At 40.8% G+C, this 17,184-nt stretch overlaps 1 pseudogene; it reads right to left on the reverse strand.

The window, feature by feature from the left end:
• Nucleotides 1-6,050: 6,050 nt before the first annotated feature.
• LOC116572836 lies at nt 6,051-10,394 on the reverse strand (annotated as a pseudogene).
• Between the last annotated feature and the right edge of the window lie 6,790 nt (nt 10,395-17,184).

Below are 17,184 nucleotides of genomic sequence, written 5' to 3' on the forward strand. Positions count from 1 at the left end.
GATGGCTTCTTTCCACATCTTTTGGATCTCAATTGCTATTAGCTCAAAGTAATCTTTCTGTCAAAGGGGCATATTTGGGGGTGGCATATTTTGATTCCTATACTATTCACAGAATAGTATAGCATAGTATTGTATAGTATAGGAGAGGTATGATATGATTTACAGAGAGGTATGATAGTATGATTTAAAGAATCTACACCCTAATAGCTTTGATCTCAATCTAGTTTTGAAGTGTGTATGTGGTTGTTAGTTTAAACAGGGTTAACACAAAAATTTTTAGTAGAGTTTAAGAGTTTTGGGTGCCTTGTTTTCCTATTTCTTAGATGTAATTCCCTACCTGTAATGCCTGTTAGAGCGGCAGGACTACAAGGTCATGTTCCTACCAGGTGACCAATCAGCCACAGATGATTGTAGCAAGGGTGGATATTTGCTCCAATGTTAACCATATTTTCTTTCTTTCTTTCTTTCTTTCCCTCTCTTTCTGTTAACATATATTATTTGCTTTAGGGGTACAGGTCTGTGAATCATCAGTCTTAACAATTCACAGCATTCATCATAGCACATACCATCCCCAGTGTCCATAACCCAGCCGCCCTATCACTCCTCTCCCCGCCCCTCCCCGCCAGTAACCCTCAGTTTGTATCCTGAGATTAAGAGTCTCTTATGGTTTGTCTCCCTCTCTGGTCTCATCTTGTTTCATTTTTTCCCTCTATACTCCCCCAACACCATGCCCTGCCTCTCAAATTCCTCATATCAGAGAGATCATACGATGATTTTCTTTCTCTGATTGACTTATTTCACTTTACTTCTTTCTTATTCTCTTGTCCCCCACATTCAATAAAATATGATACACTGTGGATTCTCTTTTCTCTGTATTTATATGTTTTCTCTCTCCCATTGCTAAAGGACTGATTTATGCTCTCATTCCTTCTTGCTTGATTTCAAGTTTCTCAACTGGTCTCAAGCTGAATTTTCCTAAGGCACTATTTTAATTATGTCATTCTCTCACTTAAAATCACTCAAAATACCTCTATGACTTCCGTATTATCTACTGAATTTAGCTTAGTACATGAGGTCTTTTTCTAATCTGTTCTCCCATAACTTTTCTATCTGCACTCCTCTAGTCATAATGCAGGGTTTGCTGTACCTCAGAAGGAGTGCTTACATTTCTATGTATTTGTTCCAACTCCTTTATCCCCTTTTATGCCTCTCCCACATCTATACCCTCATAGACACCCCTCACTATGTCGCTCACTTTCCAGGCACTTTTTGAGAATAGTGACTATTTTCACAGGGAAATGAACATGGATGGAAAGTGGAAAGGTAAGAGTAGGGTTACATTTTGAAGTTAGGATATCTTTTTTTTTTTTAAGATTTTATTTTTTTATTTGACAGAGAGAGACACAGTGAGAGAGGGAACACAAGCAGGGGGGAGTGGGAGAGGGAGAAGCAGGCTTGGTAACAGGGAGCCCAATGTGGGGCTCAATCCCAGGACCCTGGGATCATGACCTGAGCCAAAGGCAGACACTTAATGACTGAGTCACTTAGGTGCCCAAAGTTAGTATATCTTATATCACATCCTGATCTTATGTCATACACTGATCATACTCTGCAATCTCTCTGCACTCACCTTTCCTCTCCTCTGGCCTGAACCTTGCACCATCGTTAGTGGTTCACAGATATTAGCTGAGTTAAATCATCTACTATTTATAGGCTTCATAGGTCAGATTAATTGTGTTTTTTACCTCTTCATTTTCAAACAGAAGCTATATTGTTCCACATCTGGATTTGTATGGAGTCAAAACTTTATCTGACTCCCAAAAGATAACTTTTATATAAACATAGAGAACAGTAAGTATTTACATGTTTTTTTTTATATATATTTTTAAAAAGATTTATTTTATTTTATTTATTTGAGATACAGAAAGAGCACAAGAGGGGAGAGGTCAGAGGAAGAACCAGACTCCCACCGAGCAGGGAGCCTGATGCAGGACTTGATCCTGGGACTCCAAGATCATGTCCTGAGCCAAGGGTAGTCACTTAACCAACTGAACCATGCAGGCACCCTATTTACATCTTTTTTTTTTTTTTTTTAAGATTTTATTTATTTATTTGGCAGACAGAGATCACAAGTAGGCAGAGAGGCAGGCAGAGAGGAGGAAGCAGGCTCCCTGTGGAGCAGAGAACTTGATGCGGGGCTCAATCCCAGGACCCTGGGATAATGACCTGAGCCGAAAGCAGAGGCTTTAACCCACCGAGCCACCCAGGCACCCTCTATTTACATCTTTTAATGTCTATGGCCAAACTCATTTTATATAGCTTTTCTTTCCTGATTGATTTTTTATAGAATGTCGGTGGTGAAACTATGTAGATTGCAAAAAAGACTGTAAACATTAATAGATTATAAATATTTCTGGGAAAATTAGCAATATGAGTGGAAAACCATGAAATTCCTAACAAATAAACCTAGCAATGCTAATCTGCTAAATCACTACTGTTTTCAAGAGCCTCCACTTTTTTTTTTATTGCATCTCATTAATAGTCTTTCTAAATTTCAACTGGGTTAGATTTTAGTTCTTTTATTTTTTCAGAAAGGGATTCTCTAGTGTCTTCTATGCTTTTTTCAAGCCCAGATAGTATCTTTATAATTCTTCTTCTTTTTTTTTTTTTTAAAGATTTTATTTATTTATTTATCAGAGAGAGAGAGAGCGAGGGCGAGCACAGGCAGACAGAGTGGAAGGCAGAGTTAGAGGGAGAAGCAGGCTCCCCGCGGAGCAAGGAGCCCGATGTGGGACTCGATCCCAGGACGCTGGGATCATTACCTGAGCCGAAGGCAGCTGCTTAACCAACTGAGCCACCCAGGCGTCCCTATAATTATTATTCTGAACTCTAGTTTTGCCATCTTACTTATGTCAATATTAATTAGGTCCTTAGCAGTCAGTATTTCCTCTTGTTCTCTTTTTTGAGATGAGTTTTTCCATCTTGTCTTTCTGTTCAGAGAAGAACAGATGAGTGAGAGAACAAAATACTAAACTTGTGACAATGACCCCAGAGAAATATACACTAAACAAATCGAAGAGACCCAAAACTGGGAGAAAAAACTGAAACAAGAAAGAAAAAGAATATAATCAGACAGGTGAGCAGAAGAGAGCAATACACTGGATTCTGTGTGCATTTTGGTCTTTTTTTAGAAAACTATGTCCCAAAATTGTAAAGAAAAAACTTATATATGTACAAAAATAAAATTAAATACAATGAAAGGATAGAATGTAACCGTAAAAATGGAAATTAAAAGACAAGAAAAAATGGAAGAGGAAAAAAAAAGCAAAAACAAAAAAAAGGAAAGGATATAATCAGACAGGTGAACAGAACAGAGCAATACACTATCTCCTGAGTGTATTTTGGTCAGTTCGTTAGAAGAAACTACATCTAGAAATTGTAAAGAAAGAAAAACCTATATGTATATATAAAAATAAATATATTGAAAGGATAGAATGCAACTGTAAAGGTGAAAATTTAAAAAGACTTTTAAAAAGTTATGATCAGACAGGCAGACAGGTAACTAGAACAGAACCATACACTAGATTTGGGGTGTATTTTAGTCTGTTAGAAGAAACTGCATCCCAAAATTGTAGAGAAAGAAAGGCTAATATATATACAAAAATAAGATTAAATACAATGAAGGAATAGAATGTAGCTGCAAAAATGAAAATTATAAAAGATTTTATTTTATTTTTTTTAAAAAGATTTTATTTATTTTATTTAATAGACAGAGATTACAAGTAGGCAGAGAGGCAGGCAGAGAGAGAGGAGGAAGCAGGCTCTCCGCGGAGCAGACAGCCTGATGCAGGGCTCGATCCCAGGACCCTGGGATCATGACCTGAGCCGAAGGCAGAGGCTTTAACCCACTGAGCCACCCAGGCGCCCCATGAAAATTATAAAAGATTTAAAAAAGAAGTTGGTAAAATAAGAGATTGGTTGAGAAAGGAAAGAAAAAAAATTAAAAATAAAGCTGAAAGACTAAAGAATCATGGGGAAAAAGCTATGAATTTTATGTGGTGTATTTCCATAGTTCTGGAGTTCCACAGTTCTCATTGATTGATAAACATGGTCTTGGCAGGATATTCTTGCTGATCTTCTGGGGGAGGGGCCTGTTGCCTTGATTCTCAAGTGTCTTTGCCCAAGATGGGATTGTACCGCCCTTGCCAGGGGCCAGGTTAGGTAATCTGCTCCAGTTTGCTCTCCTGGCTTTCGTTTCCCTGAAGGCTTTCCATAGAGCTCTGGAGGATGGGAATGGAAATTGCGGCCTCCCAAACTCTGGCTCCCAGGGAGCTGAGAGCTCAGGGCCCCACTCCTCAGTGCGCCCTTGGAGAAAAGCAGCCAGTCACTCCCGTCTCCCTGGTCTCTGGCCTCGTGCTCCGTTCTCACCCGGCCTGTGACCAAGCGTTTCTATCTCTGGCACACAGCCCCCCATTGGGAGTCTCCAAACCCTGCTGACTCCTGCAGTGTGCTCCCGTGCTGCTCCTCCTGGGCAAGAAAGGACGGTCTCAAGGAAGGAGGGAGAGCCCACTCCTCGGTTTGCTGTTTGCAACCGGCTTCCCACTCAAATACCTGGGAGCTCTGCCGCACTCAGTCACCCACAGTCTTCCTGTGACCCCGAGGATCCTGACACCATACTGTCCCACCTACTGTTCTGTCCCAGTTAGCCACTGGGTGACGTCCCTCACTGAAGCAGACTTCTAAGAGTTCTTTTTTCTTTTCTTTTTTAAACATTTTATTTATTTATTTACTTATTTGACAGAGAGAGAGAGAGAGAGATCACAAGTAGTCAGAGAGGCAGGCAGAGAAGAGAGGGGGAAGCAGGCTCCCTGCTGAATGGAGGGCCCAAAGCGGGGCTCGATTCCAGGACCCTGAGACCACGACCTGAGCTGAAGGCAGAGGCCTAACCCACTGAGCCGCCCCAGACTTCTAAGAGTTCTGATTTTGTGCTCACCTGCTCTATCACTTGCCAACAGCCAGCTGATGAAAGCTCCCTGCCCCCACCCCCACCCCCTGCAGTCTACCTTCCCATAAATCACCTTGGATTCACTTCTCCTCACCTCCTACCTAGCAGAAAGTGGTTGCTTTTCTATTTGCAGAGTTGCAGCTCTTCTTTTCTTCCACCTCCAGTTGAGTTCATAGGTGTTCAGAATGATTTGATCCTTATCTACCTGAATTCCTGGAACCAGAATAAATTAAGGTCCTACTCCTCTGCCATCTTGGACTCCTCACTGGTTAGTTTCTATTTTATTTATTCAGATCATTAATCTTTTCTTCAGCATCTGCTTTATCCCATTCAGTGTATTTTCCATTTCGTATAATGTATTTTTTAAAAATCTGGACATTTCATCAGTGATCTTTCTTATATCTCCATTTTCTCTAATTTTTGTGGCCATGTTTTCCCCTGCCTTTTTGAACTTATAGATCATTTTAAAAAAGATTATATTTATTTATTTGACAGAAAGAGAGCACAACAGAGAGAGAAGGGGAAGGAGAAGTGGAGGGGGAGAAGCAGACTGCCCACTAAGCAGGGACCCAATGTGGGACTTAATCCCAGCACCCTGGGATCATAATCTGAGCTGAAGGCAGATGCTTAACTGATTGAGCCATCCAGTTGTCCTAGAGCATTTTTATAATCACTGTTTTTATGCCCTTGTTTGTTAGTTCCATCACATTATTTCTGGATCTTTTTTAAGATTTTAAAAATTCATTTATTTATTTGACAGACAGATTACAAGTAGACAGAGAGGCAGGCAGAGAGAGAGGAAGGGAAGCAGGCTCTCCGCGGAGCAGAGAGACCGTGGCTCGATTCCAGGACCCTGGGACCATGACCTGAGCCAAAAGAAGAGGCTTTAACCCACTGAGTCACCCAGGCACCCTTCTGGATCTGTTTTTATTGGTTGATATTTTTCTTTTAAATTAAAAAACTTTTAAAGAAAGTTGTTCAGGTTTTATTTACCACTAGCTCCACTCTCTTCTCCCTGCCAGCTGCTGTGCCCTCTTCCACACTCTCAGATCCAGAAGAGGACTTCTCTGGCCTTATCAGTGTTAATCTTATGGGAGTAGAGGTCAGTGGAAACAGCTGTCAGACAGTAATGTGCCTCTTCTTGGTCCAACTGGGCTGACCTTTCCTTCAGCAGATGTTCTAGAACTTGCCTCACTTAGTCTAGCTTTGATTTCCCTGATGTTCAGGTGGCCATTTTCCCTGCCAGCAACAATAACTAGTGTGATCTCTATTGAACTCAGAACAGACTGATGAGGTAAGTGCTACCCACAATGGTGATACTGAAGCCAGTGGCTTTAGTTACTTAATGACCCTGATCAGGTTGTCTTGGCTGTTGTCCTAAGCAAAATTTCTTCTTCCTTTTAATACCTATTGTTGTAGGTCCTCCAAAGTTCTCCAAAGAAGTTTCATTTGGATCTTTTTTCTATCTTCCCTTTTAGTGGAAATAAAAGGGCTAGGCACACTTTGATAATTTATATCCCCACCATCTCAGACCAAAATCTTTTTTCAGAAGTCAGAGGATCCACACCAATGGTGGCACACGTGTCCTGGAACTGTACTTGGAACTTGAGGATGCTTCTGGATCGTCTGCTTGTGCTTGCTGGCAAATGGCCCCAGGGTGGTCTTGAACACATCCCATTCTTTGACATCTGGGCCAGTGATACTCAGCCAAGACAGTCCCTTGCTTCTTATAACTGGCCTTGGCGGGCTGGCTATATCCTTGCTATCAGTTTGTGGGCCACCCTGCTGCCAGGACCCTGGGTCTCTGTAGCCCTAGATTTACCTATGGCCTCTTTTGATTGATTTTTATCCTGTTTATGGATAATATTTTCTTGCTTTTATTTTTTGGATGTTTAGGGTTTTTTTTTTTGAGTCATTGTGAATTTTACATCATTTTTAAAACTTTGCTTTAGAGTTACTGAAGAAGTTAAACATAGAATTACTATATGACCCAGAAGTTTTAGTCTTATATATATACCCAGAAATATTGAAAACAGGAACTCAAATACATGTATGCTAATGTTCATTGTAGTATTATTAACAATAGTCAAAGGTTGAAACAACCAAAGTGTCCATCAACTGATGAATGGATAATGTGGTATATGCATTCAATGGAATATTAATCAGACATAGAAAGGAATGAAGTTCTGATACATGGTGTAACATGGATAAGCCTTGTAAACATAATGCTAAGTGAAAGAAGTCAGATATAAAAGGAAAAATATTGTATGGCTTCATTTATAAGAAATATCTGACATAGGCAAAAACACAGAGATGGAATGTAGATGAGAGATTATCAGGGGCTTCAGGGTGAGAGAAATGGGAAATTATTGGTTAGTGGGAAGTTTCTGTTTGGGGTTATAAAAAATTTTGGAAATAGATAATAGTGATGGTTGCAGAACATTGTGAAAATAATTAATGCGACTGAACCCTACACTTTAAAATAGTTAAAAAAAGGGATTCCTGGGTGGCTCAGTCAGTTAAGCTGCTGCCTTTGGCTCAGGTCATTATCCCAGAGTTCTGAGATCGAGTCCCACATCAGACTCCTTGCTCAGGGGGAAGCCTGCATCTCTCTCTGCCTCTGCCTGCCACTCTGTCTGCTTGTGCTATCTCTCTCTCTGATAAGTAAGTAAGTAAAATATTAAATAAATAATTAAGTTGAAATGGGGGCACCTGGATGGCTCAAATGGTTAAGCATCTGCCTTGGCTCAGGTCATGATCCTGAGGTCCTAGGATCAAGCATAAGATTTAAAATTTCAAAAGATGGGGCACGCCCCCCCCGCCCCGCAGAGAGCCCAATGTGGGGCTCGATCCCAGGACCCTGGGATCATAACCTGAGCTGAAGGCAGAGGCTTTAACCCATGAGCCACCCAGGCACCCCAAGCATTCCACTCTTGATTTCAGCTTAGGTCATGATCTCAGGGTTGTGTGAAGCTGCGTAGGACTTCATGCTCAGTGTGGAGTCTGCTTGAGATTCTCTCTCGCTCTGCCTCTGTCCCTCCTCCCACTCATGCTCTCTCTCAAAATAAATAAATATAATCTTTAAAATCTAGGATGTCTGGGTGGCTCAGTCAGGTGAGTGTCTGCCTTTGGTTCAGGTCATGATCTCTGGGTCCTGGAATCAAGTCTCTAGTAGGGCTTCCTGCTCAGTGGAGTGTCTGCTTCTCTTTCTCCTTCTACCCCTCCCCCCTGCTCACTGTCGCTCTCTTTCCCCAATATATAAATTAAATCTTTAAGAAAATAACAAAATAATAAAATGAAATCAGGGTGCCTGGGTGGCTCAGTGAGTTAAAGCCTCTGCCTTCAGCTCAGGTCATGATCTCAGGATCCTGGGATTGAGTCCCACATCGAGCTCTCTGCTCAGCAGGGAACCTGCTTCCTTCCTCTCTCTCTGCCTGCCTCTTTGTCTACTTGTGATCTCTGTCTGTCAAATAAATAAATAAAATCTTTAAAAAAATAAAATCTATATGTATATAATATATAGAAAAAATCTAAATCTATCTGTATATAGATTTTAAAGATTATAAATATATATTATATATAAATAATATAGATGTAGAAATTATAAATTATATGTTATATAAATATATATGTTGATGGGGTGCCTGGGTGGCTCAGTGGTTTAAGCCTCTGCCTTCGGCTCAGGTCATGATCTTGGGATCCTGGGATCGAACCCCGCATCGGGCTCTCTGCTCAGCAGGGAGCCTGCTTTCCCCTCTCTCTCTGCCTGCCTCTCTGCCTACTTGTGATCTCTGTCTGTCAAATAAATAAATAAAATATTAAAAAATATATATATATATGTTGATATAATTCCTCTTCTTAAAACCTTGTAATACTTCTCAATTTAAACTTATTATAAAGTTATAATAAGGGACCCTGGGTGGCTCAGTTGGTTAAGCATTTGCCTTTGGCTCAGGTCATGATCTCAGGGTCCTGGGATGGAGCCCCACATCGGTGTCTCTACTCAGTGAGGAGCCTCCTTTTCCCTCTCCCTCTGCCAGCTACTCCCCCTGCTTGTGCACTCTCTCTCTGCCAAATAAATTAATTAGAATGAAAAAAATTGTTAAAATGGTGACTTTCATCATATATTTAATTACATTAGATAAAAAAGGATTACTTTGGCAGCTGTGAAGAAATCAGACAATAGGTTAAGGTTACTGCAGGAATCTAGGTTAAAGATGATGATGTTCTGTTTACCCCTCCAGGTTCACTCTGTCCTCCTCTGGAAGTTGACCTATGTAGACTGATTAACTGGTTCCTAGGCCCTCTGGCTTCTGGTTGAACTTGGCCAATGTACAGCAATGGGAAGAGACCTCAGTCTGCAGGGTTGCTTTGAGCACCTATGGCAACTGATAACAGGTAATAGCTCTTGCCAGGCAGCCTTCTCCACAAAGCTCTGTGTGTCTCTGTATTCTAGTAATGGCTCCCTTCTCCCATTCCTTCCTTCTAAGGGTAAAGTGGCTGCCACCTGTATTTCTCTACACCGGTTTATTAGTTTAATAGTTCCCTTATCAAACTTCTCTAGAATTAGCCAATTTGAGTGTGTTACTAGTTTCCTGCTTTAGATCCGTTTAGATGTAGTGGACAGAGCAACGTATGTATTTGGCGATAGAACCTTGAGGTTTTGATAGACTGGATGGTGTGACAGACATGGTCCTGGCTCTCAGAAAAGTTCTAATAAATTGGGGGAGGCAGGATGACACAGTTAGGAAAACAAAAACAAAAAGTAAGATTCAGGCTCATACCAACTAGCAATAGTCCAGCTATGGACTCGGGTTCTAAGGTGGTGGGAACTAGCTATTGAATGCACTGATTCAGATAGTATTAATGATATAGTTCCCTGTCTTGGGGACAGAACTGACATTTTTCCAAGCTCTCAGATATGCAGGGGAGAAACTAAAGGAGGTTGGTTGTTTTCCCACAGAGGAATCAGAAGAGTGAGCTCTCAAGGAAGCAGTAGAAATTGAGATTTGGAAATGATCCCAGGAGAAGATCTAGTCATCTGGGTGAAATGTCAAGGTGCAGACACTGGCTTGCAGCGGCTTAGCCTCCCAATCAGACGATCTAGAGATGCTCAGGCCTTAGGGTTAATTAAGCAACACCCTGTTTCATCCACTAGTTGGCTTCCTGAGCCCATTCTGTCCCTGAAGCCATGGATAGGACTAACTGGGGGTGATTTCTCTATCATGGAACCTACACTTCTTCTACCCCTTCGACTATTTCCCCATTTTTCCTGTTTTCCCTGCATGCCTCTCATCCATCCTGGCCCTTCCAGCTGCTGAAAGGCACCTGTTAGCTCTACATCCCTGATAGGTGGCCAACCGTCCAAGATCAGGTTTTCTTGGCTCATACTGGATATCCTTAATGTCTTGCACGCCTTGCTTATTTGCCTTGGATTCTACACAGAGAATTCTAATTGGGGTGTAACCCCCACAACATGACCCTCTAGATCTTGAGCTGCTGGACCTGTTCTCTGAGGCCTGCTAGTTGTTCCGGCTCAGTTTTCACACCAAGGCCCTTTGTGGGCCAGAACAGTCAATTTCCTTTCTTATCACACCCACTTTACTCCCACAGGAAGCACTTCCCAATCCATCTTAGTCTCTTCCATGCTATAAGGATCCAGTCGCCTCCAGAAATTTACAGCTTCTGGCTGACTGTATAATCTTAGACACATTACTTAACCTCTGTATGCCTCAAGTTCTTACTAAATTCTTAGCCCATGCCTGGCACATGGCAAAACTCAGTAGATGTTAGTTGTTGTTGTTGTAATTGTATTTTTAAAATGTCAATATGTTCATATAACAGGTATGACCCACTTCAAATTTGAGTCTAAAAATGATCATATTTCTCTCTTTAAAAAATTCTGAGTCTAAGTTCAGTTTATTTTAAAGATTTTATTTATTTATTTGACAGAGAGACACAGCGAGAGAGGGAACACAAGCAGGGGAAGCAAGAGAGGGAAAAGCAGGCTTCCCGCAGAGCAGGGAGCCCGATGCAGGGCTCAATCTCAGGATCCTGGAATCATGACTTGAGCTGAAGGTAGCTGCTTAATGACTGAGCCACCCAGGAGCCCCTAAGTTCTGTTTGTTAAAAAAAAAAAAAGAGAGATTATTTACTTTATTTTGAGAGAGAGAGAATATGTGCAAGTGGGGGAGGGACAAAGAATCCCAAGCTGACTCTGCCCTGAGCACAGATCCTCATGTGGGGCTCCGTCCCATGACCCGGAGTTCAGGACCAGGCCGAAACCAAAAGTCATTCGCCCAACCAACTGAAGCACCCAGATACCCCTAAATTCAGTTTATTTTTGTACTTATTTTATTTTAGCTTTCTTTTCTTTTCTTTTTTAATTAAAGTAAGCTCTACACCCAATGTGGAGCTTGAACTCACGGCCCTAAGATCAAAAGTTGCATGCTCAACCTTGTGAGCCAGCCAGATGCCTCTATTTTAGCTATTTATTTCTTAACTAGTACACCTAGAAAAAATTCCGAAAATGTCAAAAGCCCCACCACTTCTCCTATTCACCCAGTTTACCTTCCCATAGACAACTTTCTTAACAATTCTTTACTTAGATATAAAATATTTCCATCACCCTGAAAAATTCCCTTTGCCCCATTGCAATCAATCCCCTTACTTAACACTTAGCTATATTCAACCACTGACCTGCCTTCTGCCACTGTGATTTTGTGTTTTTTTTTTTTTTAGAATCCCATATGAAGATTAGAACAGAAATAAATGATATAGACACCAAAAAAAAAACCAAAAAAACCCCCAAAAAACAAAAAACCCAACAGAACAGGTTGATGAAACCAAGAGCTGGCTTGGTATTTTGAAAAATATCAGTAAAATTGAGCGTTGCTGGAAGGGAGAAGGGTGGAAGGATGGAGTAACTGGCTAATGAACAAGAAGGAGGGCATGTGATGTAATGAACCCTGGGTATTATATAAGACTGATGAATCACAGACTTACACCTCTGAAACCAAGACTACATTATATCTAATTAATTGAATTTAAATTAAAAAAATTTTAAAAGATTTTATCCATTTATCTGATAGAGAGAGAGAGCACAAACGGGGGGAGCAGCAGAGGGAGAGGAAGAAGCAGACTCCCTACTGAGCAAGGAGCCTAACATGGGACCCAGTCCCAGTACCCTGGGATTGTGACCCAAGCCAAAGGTAGACGTTTAACCCACTGAGCCACCTGGGCATCCCAATAAAAAAAATATTTAAAAAATTCATAAACCTCTTGCCAGACTTATCAAGAATAAAAGAAAGGACTCAAATAAATAGAATTTGATATAAATGGCCTCACAATATGTAGTCTTTTGCATTTGACTTATTTCACTTATCTTAATGTTTTTCTTTCTTTTCTTTTCTTTTTTTAAGATAGTTGATGTCAATAGTAGGTGGACGTGAGACAGGCTGTGGTCAGGGAGGCTCTTGAGAAGAGAAGAAGGTGCAGCCCACAAGACAGAGACAATCCTTAGCAGGTGAGCATCTGGTGAGCAGATTTTCATCTGGTGAGCAGAAGGCAAAGACAAAGCCAGGGCTGCTTCTCTCTAGCCACTTCCAACCTTCTTTCTAGTACCTACATTTGGTGGTGCTGCCCCATGCATAGCCTCCTACTGACCTGGACTGGTGGCTTGGACAGCCGGGGTCACTATGGGCTCTTGGTAGAACCATGGCCTCCATGAATTCATTTGTCCAATAATAGTTAACAAGCGAAGAAATGACTCAGATACAAATGACAAAGATGACTCTCAAAAACTTTGAAATGTAGTTTAGACTCTGAAGAACCTGTGGAGAGATTCGATTTATTTTTCCTGGCTTCTAGCAATACCCTCTCCTTCTGGTAACTCCTTAACCAGTGAGTTTCAAATTATAAGATGCAGCCTATTAGTAGGTCATGATGGGCATTTTTTTTTTTTAAGTAGTCTCCACCCCCAGTGTGGAACCCAACACAGGGCTTGAACTCACAACCCTGAGATCAAGACCTGAGCCGAGATCAAGAGTCCAATGCTTAACCGAATGAGCCACCCAGGCACGCCATGATGGGCATTTTTAAACAATGAAATATAGTGGAATAAAAATATCAGACACAACATGGATAGGATGTGTATGTAATGAAAGATGTTTCCAATATATGTGTATGTATGGAGTTACAACATGATGTGTATTTCTCCTTGTGTGTCTCAGTCAAAAAATCATGAAAGCCTCATGCATTGGTATTTCCCCTGGGGTTGTAGCTTCTTCAGTCTTCTGATTCTCATTAATAGTTCCAAAACTCTAATGAGCAAAAGAATCACCCAGGAAGCTTGTTGAAACTATAATTTCCAAGCCCTACCTATCTCCAAATATATTCAAATTCAGAAGGCTGGGGTGAACTAGGAGATTTCATTTTTAAAAAGATATTTATTTATTTATTTATGCATTCATTCATTCATTTGAGAGAGAGAATGCACAAGCAGAGTGAGCAGCAGGCAGAGGGAGAGGGAGAAGCAAATACCCCCTGAGGAGTCACCTCCACCCCCCGGCCCGACACATGCACCATTGATGTGGGCTCTATCCCAGGACCCTGGGATCATGACCTGAACTGAAGGCAGATGATTAAGGTAAACCAACTGAGTCACCCTGGCACCCCAGGAGATTTCAAGCTGAAGATGAAGTATAAATGGTCTATGGACCCCAGTTTGAAAGGCCCTGCTTGACCTCACCTTGGCCAGTTTCATCCACAGCCAAGAGTTCGGTGGTATCCTCTACCCTGAGTGTCAAAGGCAGATTGACAAGCTCATTTGTAGACACTGGTTATTGTGTCCTCTGATCTGGATGTTCCTTGCATTCATAGCTCCCAAACTGAAGCTCTTTCCCTCTCACCCCACTATTCACACTTATTCCTCTAACATTGTTTCCCATCTTTGTGAGTGGATGCATTATATACCCTGTCAACCAAACCAAAATAAAGGAGCGAGAGGGATCAGAGTTGGGCCCCCAGGGTTAAGCCTGGGCACAGGGTTCACTTCATAGGTATGTAACCTGTGCAACCCCATAGGGCCCTGCACTTAGAAATGCCTTACACTCAGTTTCATGTTCTGCTGCCACTATCTTGAGAATCTTCATAATTTTTGAACAAGGGACCTTATATTTTTATTTGGCATTAGGCCTCACAAATTATGTAGCCTGTCCTGTCTAGGAGCCTGGGAGCCTGGTGGTGAATATAAATAGAAATGGGGAAGTTGGATGGGGTGCCTGGGTGGCTCAGTGGGTTAAAGCCTCTGCCTTTGGCTCTGGTCATGATCTCAGGGTCCTGGGATTGAGCCCCGCATTGGGCTCTCTGTTCAGCAGGGAGTCTGCTTCCTCCTCTCTCTCTCTCTCTCTCTCTGACTGCCTCTCTGTCTACTTGTGATCTCTTTCTGTCAAATAAATAAATAAAATCTTAAAAAAAAAAAAAGAAATGTGGAAGTTGGGGGGAACCTGGATGGCTCAATCATTAAGTGTCTGTCTTCGGCTCAGGTCATGATCACAGGGTCCTGGGATCGAGCCCCATGTCTGGCTCCTTGCTCGGCAGAGAGCCTCTTCTCTCTCTCCCTCTGCCTGCTGCTCTGCCTACTTGTGCTCTCTAGCTCTCTGTCAAATAAATACATAAAATCTTATTTAAAAAAAAGAAGAAATAAGGAGGTCAGCAAAAAGAACAGGTCTAGGAAGAAAGTGGGCTGGCTTTCTATACCTCAATGTGAGCTGTCTGTAACTCAGATTAGCCAGGTGGAGAAGTACAGTGGGAAGTTGGAAATATGAGCAAGAACAGAGAACAGAGGTCAAGATGGAAGATAAATTGTTTGGAGTTAGCCAAATAGATGTAACAGGTGAGATCATGAAAGGGAATTAACCAGGAAAGAGAGCACATAGTGAGAAGGAGTAAGGGACAGGGACAGGACTTTAAAAATCAATAGCATTAAGGAGGTGGGAAGTATGGGAAGAAGAACCAGCAAAGGCACAGGAAGAAATATAAAAGCAAAACCAAACAGTAAAAATACTGGGGCAAGGAAATGATCTGACGTGACCATGCAGGATCTGAAGGGGAAAGTAGGAGCAGAAAAGCCAATTTAGGGACAGAGCACATGGAAAGGAAAGATTCAACCCCCAAAATTTAAATCATCTATTTTTATTTTTGAACATATACTGATTATAAAAATAATTTTAGAAACACTCATATTCCACCATCCAGACAAACTGTTAGCATTTTGGTGCATTTCCTTCCAGTGTTTGTTTTCAGCATAGTTTTCTTCCATATTTTTTTCCTCTACAGAAAGTTTACAAATATTCTATCTACAGTCTTCTTTGATTTTGCTCCACAAATCTGAGACCATATTATCCATAGTCTCATATCCTACATAGATAGGATGGAATTTTACATTCTATCCAGAGCACTTCCTATGCTATTAAAAACATTTTTCCCTGGATGTGTAGCATTCCAAAATCTTGTGACATCAATTTTTAAAATATCATGAAAGAAAATTTAAAATACTTCTAATTTTGTTCCTATAATCTTACCCACCCCATCAAATAATTTCACATTTTAGTGTTTCTTTCCAACTTCACTCTTTGAAAACATCACTGGGGTACGTGGGTGGCTCAGTCAGTTAAGCATCTGCCTTTAGCTCAGGTCATGATCCCAGGGTCCTGGAATCCAGTCCCACATTTGGCTCCCTGCTCAGTGGGGAGCCTGCTTCTCCCTCTCCCTCACCTGCCTCTCCCCCTGCTTGTGCTTATTCTCTCTCTCTGTCAAGTAAATAAATAAAATCTTTTAAAAAATTAAAACATCATTACTTTGAGGTAACTGAGGTAATAGCATAATTACAGTTTTAAATATTGTTTTCTTTCACATTATTTTACAAACATGGTTTCATATTTCTCCATGTTCTGGTAGCTGTAAGCTGTTTTGTACTGTTAAGTGTTTAATAATTTAATTACCTCCTGACATAAGTGTTTCAGTACATACAGATTTTTTTTTTCTTTTGGCTTATATCATTGGGTTTTAAATTTCTAGGTGAGGAACTGGGCCAAAGCATACCAGTTGGTTCTTGCTAAGTGTTACCTAAGTGTGCTTCTAGGAGGATTAAGTCAATTTACCCAGCTACTAGCTAGGTATGGATGTATCTTTTCCCAGGGCTTCGACTGGCGTTGGGTATTTAATTTTTACTTGATTTAATGGCTGTTAATTGGGACCATACTACACATATAGTCTTTAATTTGCATTTCCATAATTACTAAGGAAGTTGAGTCTTTAAATATATATATATATATTTTTATTTATTTACTGTTTGTATTTCCCCTAGATGCCTATTCGATTCAAAGCAACAGACATATTTTGAGTGCCACCTATGTGCCAAGTGCTGTGTGCTTCCCTCAAGGATGAGTGCCCTAACAAAAATGACCATTGGGGTAGGGTGGGGGAACCAGGTAGTATAGAAAATATATAATTAACTTACTCTATTTGTAGAAGCACAATATCAGCAGGCAGCTTGGGCAAAGTCCTGTGGGTGGAAGACAGAGAAGGAAGGAATTGACTCTTAAGCAGGTTAGGTTTCACAGGTCAAGTGCCTTTAGAGCTAAGCCCAAACAAAGAAGGATTTGTCAGGGAGAGAAGATGTCTGGAGAAATAAAATAATGTGGAGAGAGGTAAAGTGGTTGAAAAACATAAAATACAGTACTTGTGTAATGGAGTGGTGAATTTTCTAAAGCTAAAATGTGATCATTTTTTTTGTTCTTTAAGAGAAATGGCATGAGATAATGTATCTTTTAGGAAGATCTTTCTGGAAGCTAATGACAGGTAGATCTGGAGACACTGGAGTCTATAAGATGAGCCTATGTTTTTAGCCACTTACCAAGGGTCAGAGATAGGACTAAAGGTCAAGCTTTTTAGGTAGTATGCACATTAACTTTTTATCTTAAAACTGTTCCCATTACAACTTTTCCTTTAAATTTTTAAAAAATGGCAGGAAGATAGGGGTAACATAAAATTTACCAATTTTAACTGTGTAATTCAGTATCGTTAAGTACATTTCATATTGCTGTGCAACCATTCGCCAGATTGTGACTTTCAAGTTAATTTAATTCAGCTTTATTAAAAAGAAATTGAAATTGCTC

The sequence above is a fragment of the Mustela erminea genome, chromosome 14, assembly GCF_009829155.1.
Source record: "Mustela erminea isolate mMusErm1 chromosome 14, mMusErm1.Pri, whole genome shotgun sequence".
Lineage (NCBI taxonomy): Eukaryota > Metazoa > Chordata > Mammalia > Carnivora > Mustelidae > Mustela > Mustela erminea.